Source organism: Vombatus ursinus, unplaced genomic scaffold, assembly GCF_900497805.2.
Source record: "Vombatus ursinus unplaced genomic scaffold, bare-nosed wombat genome assembly UNPS02014863.1, whole genome shotgun sequence".
Taxonomy (NCBI): Eukaryota; Metazoa; Chordata; class Mammalia; order Diprotodontia; family Vombatidae; genus Vombatus; species Vombatus ursinus.
Genome location: NW_020954641.1, coordinates 1,895,547 through 1,907,456, shown reverse-complemented (window position 1 = coordinate 1,907,456; position 11,910 = coordinate 1,895,547). Strand labels below are relative to the sequence as shown.

The 11,910-nt window shown below is 37.7% G+C and overlaps 1 pseudogene; it reads right to left on the bottom strand.

Moving 5' to 3' along the window:
• Nucleotides 1-2,587: 2,587 nt before the first annotated feature.
• Nucleotides 2,588-5,437, bottom strand: LOC114027576 (annotated as a pseudogene).
• Between the last annotated feature and the right edge of the window lie 6,473 nt (nucleotides 5,438-11,910).

Here is an 11,910-nt window from a genome sequence, read left to right as displayed (position 1 = left end):
AAGCAAAGAGAACATGGAAAGATTTGAGTGATGATGACCATCACAAGACCAACAGATGCTGCTTCTTTGACAGTATGTTCTAAGTCCTTCCCTTTCCTTACCTGTCTGGCTTAGTGGCGCTAAGCCAAATTTGAAATGTTATGGAACTGTCATGAGTGAAAATCAACAAAAGTAAACTGAGCCACCATGTTTTCCCTGAGCCACCTCCCATTTCGTTATCTAGTTTTGAACATATTAATACAGAGGGTCAAATGGCTACCTCAATTAGGCCAAAAGACCCATAAGAGGAATTATAGCTCCTTTATATAAGCATTGCACAAAAACCAGAATAGTGTAGGTAAGGAAAATAATACAATTATTTGTAGGGTTGGCAACATCATGGGAATGAGGACAATGTGATTGGTTACATTAAGGAAATGGCAAACCACTCCAGTATCTTTGCCTGCCCCGCCCCCCAAAAAAACAAATGGGGTCACAAAGAATTGAACATGATTGAAAAATAACTTAACAACATTACAAATGGCGCCATTTCTTGGTTTTTAATATTCTACTATTTTGAAGAAAGATCCATCAATTCCCATGCTTTCCAGTACTTTTAATATGAATGTGTTTTGTGTTTTGTCAAAATTTTTACTGTATATGTAGATAATAAACTCATTTTAATATTTATTGTTAATATAACATATTGTACTTATAGATATCTTTCTGTTGAACTATGTTTATTTTCCTGGTTTAAATCCATCCGAATCATACTGGATAATCTTATGCAAACTTGACATCTAAGATTTAATAGGTCTAGTGGTAAGATTCTAGAAAAAAGTGGTTGTTTATTTAAGGCCACTGTTCTTAGAGAATACTGAAAACATAAGAAGTTGAACAGTACAAAGTGACTTATTCTCATTCTGAGAGTCTTAGCTCCCTTTTAGGTAAATGAGGAGACTCAGATGAATTATTGCTTCCTACTAATTGCACCACAATTTCACATAGTCAGTAGTCCTTACCTATTCTATAAGAAAGAAACTGGATGCCTCTTGTTCATTGGGGAAAGGAGAATTTACCTGTATAATAAGTCAGCACATAATTACAGAGGGTAAAGAACTCTAAGGGATCTTAGAACACAGATAATTAGAGCAGGAAACAACCCCTTAAAGACCATCTTGTCCAATTCTCTTATTTTAGGAACAAGGAAACTGAGACCTAAGAGAAGGGAAATAACTTGCCCGTGGACACCTAGGTCATTAATTGCAGAGCCAAGAATTGCACTCAGAAATTTTAATTCAAAATCTAGGCCTCAAAACTGTGGGTGAGGTAGGGGGATGTCTACCCCAAGCATGTTAAAACTTCCCTGTGATGGAATGGGTGACTGAGAGAAATTTTTTCCAAAAGCCATGAAGCAGGCTGTAAGGAGTTCTCAGAGTTTGGTCAGACATCAAAGACACCAACATCAGCCACTGCATCCTGGGTATTACCAGTCATCCTGATTTTTTTCCTGTCACTGGACTTCATTGACTCTGGAAGAGAGAGTGAGTCTCTACCTCACTCATATCTAATTTATGTGTAAGTCAAAAGACATCACTTCATGATATCATTGGTCCTTTTTGAAAATGGACAAAAAACAGTATTACTTCAAGTATGCCACTTTGATAGGTACATGTGATTGTCTACAAAGAAAAAAAACCTGCCTAAATTATTGTTATTTCACCTCTCTTGGTCTCGGCTTCCTTCTCTGTAAAATAAAGACAATAATCTCTTCCTTTTCTCAGTTACAGGATTGCTGGGAAAAAAATGAATGAGCAAAAGTTTGTGAAAGTGATTTGTGAATAAAAAGTGCCACGTGAATGTGAGCTATTGTTACATAGATGCTTAGGTATATCTGTGATTTCACTGTATGTACATTCTATCTAATGGAATAGATTTCAGGGCCTCTATGTCTTCTTATTCATTGTGAACCTTGTCCAAGTCTTTTTAAAAATCCCTCTGAAAATCCTTCCTTTTCTTTTAATCATGTGGGAATAATGATATAGTTCTTGAGTTGTCTATATGTTATCATTTGCCTCTTCTTAAGCTAAAAATCATTGTTGGTAATATGCCACAGCTTGCTGATGTCCATCCCTCCATTGCTCCCTGGGTCACTTGATTCTCCCATATGAAAGAAAATCTGGTGTTGTGAACTTAGAAAAATCTTAGTCATAGAATGGTAGAGGTAGAAGACACCTTAGAAGTCTGGTTCAATCCTTTTATTTGATGATTAAGGAAATTGAGACTCTGTGAAGTAAAATGACTTGACCCAAATGACCCAGGAAATGTGGTCACAGTACCGTGACCCATGGAGTCACTCAGAAAGTGGCCCAGTTGGGATGAATGCCTGGGGACATGATTGGAGACAAGAGCTGTCTCTCCTTTTCCTTCTCCTTTGCTTTGTTCTTTTATGGTCCCTTTCTCTCCTTTTCCTCTTCTCCCTTTGCTTCTTATTTTCCTTCTCTTCCTTTTCTTCTCCCTGTCTCTTAAGCAGAAATTCAAATTTCTGCTTAAATTGCTTAAGTGCTTATTTCTCACTCTTCCCCAAGGCCAAAGAGTCCTCAAGATACTATATATCCTTGACTGAGGTTAGCTCAGGAAGTGCTGCAGTCAACATCAGGGCAAACAGAGTGATAAAGAGATTCCATGCCTTCATAAAATCAGATAAGCCTCTTCACAACACTTACAGGTAAACTTTTCTGTTTTTCCTTGCTGAATGACATGAGTGAAATCATAGGTAAGAATGAAAGGTCCTCATCCCCATTTAATGCCAAATTTAAACTTGAAGTTTCCAAGGATATATCCAAAATTGATGCAGAAGAGCTGTCCAGTCTTCCTGACTATGATATTGTTACTGTGTCTATCACTGATCCCTAAGATGTAAGAAGCTACACAGTAGCCAACACAGGAGAGAGTGAACTCTTCAATAGTTTGATCTAAGTCATCTCCAGAATTGTATTCTTTAAGCCAATTTAGAAGAGCATCTTTATTGAAGGCAGTTGTAGCAGCAACATTACTATTATTTAGCTGGATATTGGCAGTTGTTTCAGATGTGTACTAACAACTTTAATCAGGCCAGAACAGTCTCCTGTTGCTAAATAACTGTATGGTAGCATTTGGAGTTCAAATCCAGCCTCTTTCCAAATTAAATCCATCAACCACAACATTTGGTGTGTAACATATCTTGTTGTAGATAATCCCCATTTTTGAAAATGACACCCAGTAGATCTCCTTGGAATATCTTACTGTATACTATTCTCAGAGGCTTCATTTTAGAATCCATGTACTTGCACTTCTCAACATAAAATTCTGAGAGTATGACACAAAGATTCAAAGGTGTCTGAAGATCAGAAAGGGCTTCTTGCCAAGCATTTTGTTTAAGCATGTGTGCATTGCCTCGCTTCCTTTTGCTTTGTTTAACTTTACTGCATTCAATTTTATTAAACTATTTAAGGTCTTCAGCTTATTAAGAGTTTCAGCCTGTAGAAAACACTTTTCATATACCCCACACTTCCTTGACAGTAGGCTTCAAGTATTACATCAATTTGCACTGAGAAGGCAGGAATATACACCTCTGACCTAAGATGCCAAAATAGAAACTGCCCTATCCTCCTATTAGCAAGTGCTCTAACATGAATTTAGATAGGGCACAATCAAGAAAGGATTAATATTTGAAAATTTTTACAAGTTGTAGAAGATAACTGAGATAGCTCTTCGTCACTCATTTGTTTCAAGCAGCTCACTGCATACTCTCTTACATACTGGTCTGGATAATTAAAGTCTAACAATTTCAATGCTTCTCTAGGAGGCAATTTAGGCCATATCTGAAGAAGATCCTGCAGCTGAGCAACATCTTCAAGTTTATTCCATTTGACAGAGAGCAGCAATTTTGGCAATGACTGTGGAAAATTTTCTCTACAGTCTTGTCTCAAAGTCCAAATAAAATCCATTTCATTCTCACACAGTTGGGATAAGGGATCCCTCTCCATGATTTCTTTTAGCACAGCATGAAATTTTTTTCCACCTTGACTTGATATATTACCACTGTCACTCCTTACAATCTCAGCTGCCTTTTCAATAATCTTATCAAAGGGAGGTTAATAATAAGGCTGTTTTTTATTCTCAGAGAATTTAACATGTAAAGCTGTTGCATTTTCAATATATAGATTTGTTTGAATAGTTCCCATCGGATTCAACATTTCTTTAAGTTCATCAGGAAATGATGACCAACTGTGCAATATGATGTCTCCAGTTTTCACTATAAAGTCAAACACCATGGCATTTACTCATGCTACAGGATAGTGCACTTTTCCAACTTTCCTGATGTCTGCTATTTGGAGGGATTAATAGTCGTTTTTGTTTTTTTTTTTTTGTTTCCAGTTTATTCACAGCATAAATTGCAAAGCATGACTGAGCCATTCTTGGTAAATCATAGATGTTAATATAAAATTCCAGTGGTTTACTCCAAACACGGTCATTTCTCCCAGATATCTCTGAGCTAACAATCAGTTTACAAGGAAATTCAGTTTCGTGAAAAAGTCCAGCCCTGACATGAACTTTGACAGTTTCTTCTGTGTTCAGATTAGTCCCCTTAACTACTATAACTTGGAAAGGCTGGGTATTCTCCCAAACATTAGAAATTAATCTTGTTTTTACTTTATTTTATTTTATTTTTTGTTTTTGGTGGCAGTGGGAGAGGAAGGTTGAATGAGTTTCAGTTTGTGGCAGCTTCTATGGCAATCATTGCCTGTTCACTTGTCTTCTTGATATTGCAACATTCAACAAGAGTTGCAGATATACTGGAACTGAATTAATGGGTGATCACCAAACACGTATTCTGGTCTCCCAATGACTTGTAGCACATAGTCATAGGGATCATCTTCCTTTTCATGGATAGTCAACCACTTTTGGATTGCCAGCTCATTTAGCTTGATGGAATTCATATTAGGAAATACTTAGAAACTAAATACATCCTGGTAATTTTCAAAATGGACAGCTGCCACAAGATTTCCACCATAAAGTTTATCTTCCACATTTTCAGGAATGGAAGGTTTTTGCTCTGGTGGGTAAGTATGCTTTATCCAATCCATCCAAGACAATCCCACAAAGAACTGGATCTTTTCTTCACTGAACTGGCACATTTTGCTTGGGAACTCATCTACCTTGGTATCTTTCAGGGCATCAAACTCATGGAGACCTTTTCCTATAAGAACTCCAATTTTGGAGCCTAATTTTTCCCCTGGGTCACAATTTCTTGTCACCACTTTGAGAATTGGAAGAAAAGGTCTGATATCACAGAGTCTTCCTGTTTCATCTTCAAGCTACTCATAAACAGCAGTTTGGTTCACACATGCAAACATGAGTCAATTTCCATAAGAAGGTTAAACATAGGGTAGTTGTGAGCTTGCTTCCATAGCATTGAAGAAAGATAGCCCTGATTTCAGATTTTTAGGATCATAGGCAAAGTTTATTTTCAACGTTAAAATAAAATTCTGTGCTTTTACTGATGGCTTCCTCCGCTTTTGAAGATATGCCCCGGAGTTCAGTAGCAGCAGCAGCCGCGGGCCCGGAGCTCTCGCGCCCCTATCCCGTCCCGGGGCAGAGGCGCCCTGGAGAGGAGGGCCAGCAGCAGCCACGCGCTACAACAGCCGCCTGGCAACTGCCATATCCAGCGCCGCTGCAGCGGCAACCCATGGACGCGTGGGCGTCCCCTACTCATTTCTTATAGTACAATAGTATTCCATCATAATCACATACCACAAGTTGTCCAGCCATTCCCCTACTGATTGGCGTCCCCTCAATTTCTAATTCTGTACCCCCAGAAAAGAGCTACTATAAATGTTTTTGTACATATAGGTCCTTTTCCTTTTTGTTTTTTTTTTTTTTTATCTCTTTTGGGATACAGACCTAGTAGTGATATTGCTAGGTCAAACGTTTTATAGCCCTTTGGCCACAGTTTGGGCACAGTTCCAAAATGCTCTACAGAATGAATCAGTTCAAAACTCCACCAAGAGTGCATTAAAGTCTCATTTTTCCCACAACCCCTCCAACATTTGTCATTTACCTTTTCGATCCTATTAGCCAATCAAATAGGTATGAAGTAGTACCTCAGAATTGTTTTAATTTGCATTCCTCCAATCAATAATGCATTAGAGTATTTTTTTTCGTATGGCTATAGATAGCTTTGATTACTTCATCTAAAAACTAATCATATTTTTTGATCGTTTATCAATTGGGTAATGGCTCTTATTTTTATAAATTTGACTTAGTTCTCTATGTGTTTGGGAAATAAGGCCTTTATCAGAGAAAGGCCTTTCAAAATTTTTTTCACAGTTACTATTGCTAACTGTGTTTCCCTCCATCCTATCCTCCCCATTTATTCTATTTTCTCTCTCCTGTTACCTTATCCCTCCTCAAAAATGTTTTGCTTCTGACTACCCCCTCTCCCAATCTGCCTTCCATCACCCCCTCCCCCTTTTCTTATCCTCTTCTCCTCTTACTTATCTATAAGATAAATAAGATAGATTTCTGTACTCAATTGAGTATGTATGTTATTCTCTCTTTGAGCTAATTCTGATGAGAGTATCTCACTCACTCACTCTCCCTCACTTCCTCCCTCTTCCCCTCCATTGTAAAACCTTTTTCTTGCCTCTTTTGTGTAATATAATTTACCCTATTCTACCTCTCCATTTCTCTTTCTCCCAGTACATTCCTCTCACACCTCAATTTTGTTTGTTAGATATCATTCCTTCATATTCAATTCACATCTGTGCCCTGTCTATATATACTTCTTCTAACTAATGAGAAATGTCTTATGAGTTATAAATATCATCTTCCCATGTAGGAATGTAAACAATTTGAACTTATTAGGTCCCTTATGATTTCCCTTTACTGTTTACCATTTTATGCTTCTCTTGAGTCTTGTATTTGAAGACTGAATTTTTCTGTCTAACTGTTTTTTTCATCAGGAATGATTGAAAGTCCCCTATTTCATTGAATAGCCATCTTTTTCCCTGAAATATTATGCTCAGTTTTGCTGATTAGTTGATTCTTAGTGGTAATCCAAGCTCCTTTGCTTTCCAGATTATCATATTCCAAGCCCTCCAATCCTTTAATATAGAAACCGCTGAATCTTGCATAATCCTGTCGTTCCATGACATTGAAATTGTTTCTTTCTGGCTGCTTGTAGTCTTTTCTCCTTGACCTGATAATTATGGAATTTGGCTAAAATATTCCTTGGAGTTTTCATTTTGGGATCTCTTTCAGGAGGTTATCAAGTGGATTCTTTCAATGACTATTTTGCCCTCTGGTTCTAGGATATCAGGGCAGTTTTCCTTGATAATTTCTTGAAAGATACTGTCCAGGCTCTTTTTTTTTTTTTTTTTGGTCATGGCTTTCAGGCAGTCTGATAATTCTTAAATTACCTCTCCTGGATCTATTTTCCAGGTCAGTTGTTTTTCCAGTGAGATATTTTGCTTTTTCTTCTATTTTTTCATTCTTTTGATTTTGTTTGACTGATTATTGATGTCTCATAAAGTCATTAGCTTCCACTTGCCTAATTCTAGTTTTTAAGGAATTATTTTCTTCAGTTAGCTTTTGTACATCTTTTTCCATTTGGCCAATTCTACTTTTTAAGGAGTTGTTTTCTTCAGTCAATTTTTGTCCTTTCTTTTCCAATCTGTTTTCGTTCTCTTGCATAACTCTCATTTCTTTTCCCATTTTTTTTAAACCTTTCTTATTTGACTTTTAAAATCCTTCTTGAGCTCTTCCAAGAAGTCTTTTTGGACTTGAGACAAATTCATATTCCTCTTTGAGGTTTCAGATATGGGTATATTGACAATATTGTCCTCTTCTGAGTTTGTGTTTTGATCTTCCCTGTCATCATAATGAGTTTCTATGATCAATGTTTATTTTTGCTTCTTGCTCATCTTTTTTTTTTTTGCCTATTTCCTGGCTTTTAAAGTTGAGCTTTCCTGCTGGAGCACAGGGAGCACTCTCCCAAGCTTCTTGTGCTGGTGCCAGGGGCCCGGTCACGGGCTTTGGGTGTTGGGGCCTCTGGTGCTGGTAGCTGGAGGCTGTAGGGGTCTGGTGGCTTATGTGGTATGAGCCTCAAATCCAGGCCTCAAACCAATTGGAGAGTTTGGGGGATGTCCACCCTGAGTATGTGAAGACTTCCCTGTGGTGAAACGGATGGATGAGAAAAATTTGTTCCAAAGGCCATGAAGGTGGCTGAAGTAGGCCCTGTGGAGTACTTAGAGCTTAGTCAGATGTCAAAGATACTAAGGTTATTTACTGCATCCTGGGCCATCATCAGTTGTCCTAACTTTTTTCTTGCCATTGGGCTTTGATGACTCTGGAAGAGAGAGTGAGACTGATGACATTGTGCAACTCTGCCTCACTTAAATCCAATTCACAGGCAAGTCAAGACTTCACCCCATGATGTCATTTGTCCTCTTCAAAAACAAAGGATAGTAGTATTCCTTTAACTATGCCACTTTTATTGGGTGCATGTGATTGTCTAAAAAACACCTGCTTAAATTATTGTTATTTCATCCCTCTTTGCCTCAGCTTCCTTTTCTATAAAATGAAGACAATAATCCCTTCCTTTCTTCAGTCACAGGATTGTTGGGGAAAAAAAAACAAAAAAGAATGAGACCATATGAATGTGAGCCATTGTTACATAGATTTTTAGCTTTATCTGTGTTTTTATTGTATGTGCACTTTACCAAGTGGTATATATTTCATGTCCTTCATGCCTTCTCATCTTGTTGTGAACTTTTTCCAAGACCTTTTAAAAATACCTCTGAGACTTACATGAACTGATGCTGAGTGAAGTGAGCAGAACCAGGAGAACATTGTACACAGTAACAGCAACATTGTGTGATGACCAACTTTGATACACTTAGCTATTCTCAGCAATGCAATGATCTAAGACAACTCCAAAAGACTCATGATGGAAAATGCTACCCACATCCAGAAAAATAACTATGGAATCTGAATACAGATTGAAAGATACTGTTTGCTCTGTCTTTTTCTTTTCTTTTCTTTTTCTTCTTCTTTCTCATGATTCCTGTCATTGGTTCTAATTCTTCTATACAACATGGCTAATGTGAAAATATGTTTAATATGAATGTATATGTAAAGCCTAAAAAAGAAGAAAATTAGTAGCACAACCAAAAAAAAATACCTTTGAGTCCTTTCTCCTTCTTTTCTTTTATTATCACAAGGTTAATAATACAGCTCTTGGGCTGTCTATTTGCTCTTCCTTGTTCTCACTACATGACAATCCATCTCCTTTTGTGGTCATCCATGGTCTTGATGATATTTTTGTGACACTTATTAGGCAAAAAGACATTGTTGGTGATGTGCCACAGCTTGCTGCCATCCATCTTTCCATTGCCTTCTGGGTCACCTGATACTCTGCCCCCACCTTTAAAAGAAAATCTAGTATTTTGAACTTAAAAATATAGTCATAGAATTACATAGGTAGAAGGGATCTTGGAGGTAACTACTGTGTCACAGTACTGTGACTACACTTGTTCTGTGACTTTGATCAAGTAATTTCGTTTTACGGGTCTCAATTTCCCAATCTATACAATGAAAAGACAGGGCTAGACCTTTAAGATCCCTTCTACCTCTACAATTCCATGACTATATTTTTAAGTTCACAATACTACTTATGCTAGAAGTCTAGTTCTGCCTTCTCACTTTATAAATTAGGAAATCAAGACCTGTAAAATAAAATTATTTGATCAAAGTCACAGAATAAGTATAGTCACAGTACTGTGACACAGTAAGTTACTCAAGAAGTAGCCAAATTCCTGATTCTTTCCAGAAGAAACTTATCTTCTTCTCCTTTTGTCCTCCTGTAGCATTTTGGCTATGCCTCTTTTGTGGTCTTGCTCATATCCTGCCTTTCCTTTAAATTATTTCTGTCCATGGGCCCCCTTACCCTCTCCTTTGCTTTTTTTTTTTTGTATTTCCTTTCTCTCCTTTTCCTCTCCTTCCTTTGCTTCTTATTATTCCTTTCTTCCTCAATATTTCTGTCCTTCACCTTCCTATGATTTCATCCATTTTCCTGCCCTGTTTGTTTGATATGATATTGAGAGAATCCTGGACATAGATTTAGAAAACCTGGGTCCAGTTTCCTGGATTTGAAGATCTTTACAGGTGTGATTCTGGGCATGTCTTCTTATCTCCGATCTTCAATATCCTTTCCTATAAAATGGTGATAACACTATTCCTAGTACCTCCTCATTGGGCTGTAGTAATGAGAATGCTTTGGAATCCTTAAAGTACTACATAATGCAAGCTAGTGATTTTAAAAAAATAATTGCTATAATATTGTGATTGATCCATGATCTCATGTTTGTTAATTCCCCTTTGTTGATGTAGCTTGGACCTTTTCCATTGGGTGATTTCCTATTCTTGTTGTTTGAAAAGCATCCAGGATCGCCCAACTTTTTGTGGTTCTCTTAATGTTTTCAGGGTAACAGTGTAGCACTCGGGGGGCCAATAGGCTATTTGTCACTCTTGCTTCATGATTTGCCCTCTTCCTTTTCTGGTCTTATTTGTTCCACCTGTCTATTATGATAATTTTTGAACCAAGGTCATCACTGGTGATGTGCATCCTATTAGTGACTATAGAGTTAGATGTATTTTTTGAATAATAAAGAATAACTAAGTTTTTTTACCCATAATTTAATAACAGCATTTTATTTCACACATTTTTTTCCAAGCACCTATTATGTGAGAAACCAGGTGTGAGGTGTTATGGAATCATTCATTGTTTTTGTTCTCAAAGAGGACCATGACATCTGGAAGGTGATGTCATGACTTGTAAGTGGATTGCATTTAAATGAAGCAGAGCTGTGCAAAGTCACTACCCTCACTTTCTCCTCCAGAGCCATTTGGGTCCAGTGGTGAGATATAGATGCACAACTGGAGATGACCCCCTGCTATGGAATACTGAGAGATGAATAGCATAGTCTTCCTGTCCTTGGAGAACTCACAGTATAGATAGGGGTGGGAATCCGTGGACACACATAAACTAGGGCAGAGTATGACAAAGTCCTGACTTAGCTACAAATCACTGTAGGAGTTTAGAAAACAAAGGCATAGAGAGATCACATTGACTAGAAGCATCAAGCTCCCTAGAATAGGAAGAATGTAACACCATGGACTGAGAAAGAAACTGGACCAGGAATCAGAATTCCAATCTTGGCTCTGACACTGAATTTCAGAATGACCTTAGACAACTTGATCTACCTTTTCATGCCTTGGCTTCATCATCTGTAAAGTGAGGGGGTTGTACCAGGTGTTATATGAAGTCCCTTCCAATTCTAGCATTCTGTGAGTGGGGCTTTATCAGCGTGAACATCTGGCTGTTGTGGTCCAGTGGAAAGAACAGTGGATTTGGATTCAATAGACCTGGATTTGAGTACTGCTCAAAGCATGAAGCTTCCCTAGGTGCTCCTGGAATGCAGCAAGGTCTGTTAAAAAGAGTACTAGATTTGGATTCAGAGGCTATCTATCCTCCAGGTCTGGAATGCTCTGTTCCCTTAACCTCTTACAACTCTTCACCCCTTCAAGGTTTAGTTCAAATGTCAACCCCTACAAGTTGCCCACAGAATGTGGTCCTTTCCTATGAGTTACTTTATCTTTTTTTATTTCTGTAGAAGTTTTTCCCACCCAATATTATGTAAGCTTCTTGAAGTAGGGATTGTTTTACATTAGTATTTCTAGTGCATACCATAATGCTGGGCATAAAGTAAGTACTCAATGAATTCTGGTGGAATTAAAACAAACAAATAGGTTCAAATCTAGACATGATTTTAGAAAAGTCACTTCATCTTTCTGGGGCTCTTTTTCCTCATCTGTAAAATGAGGGAA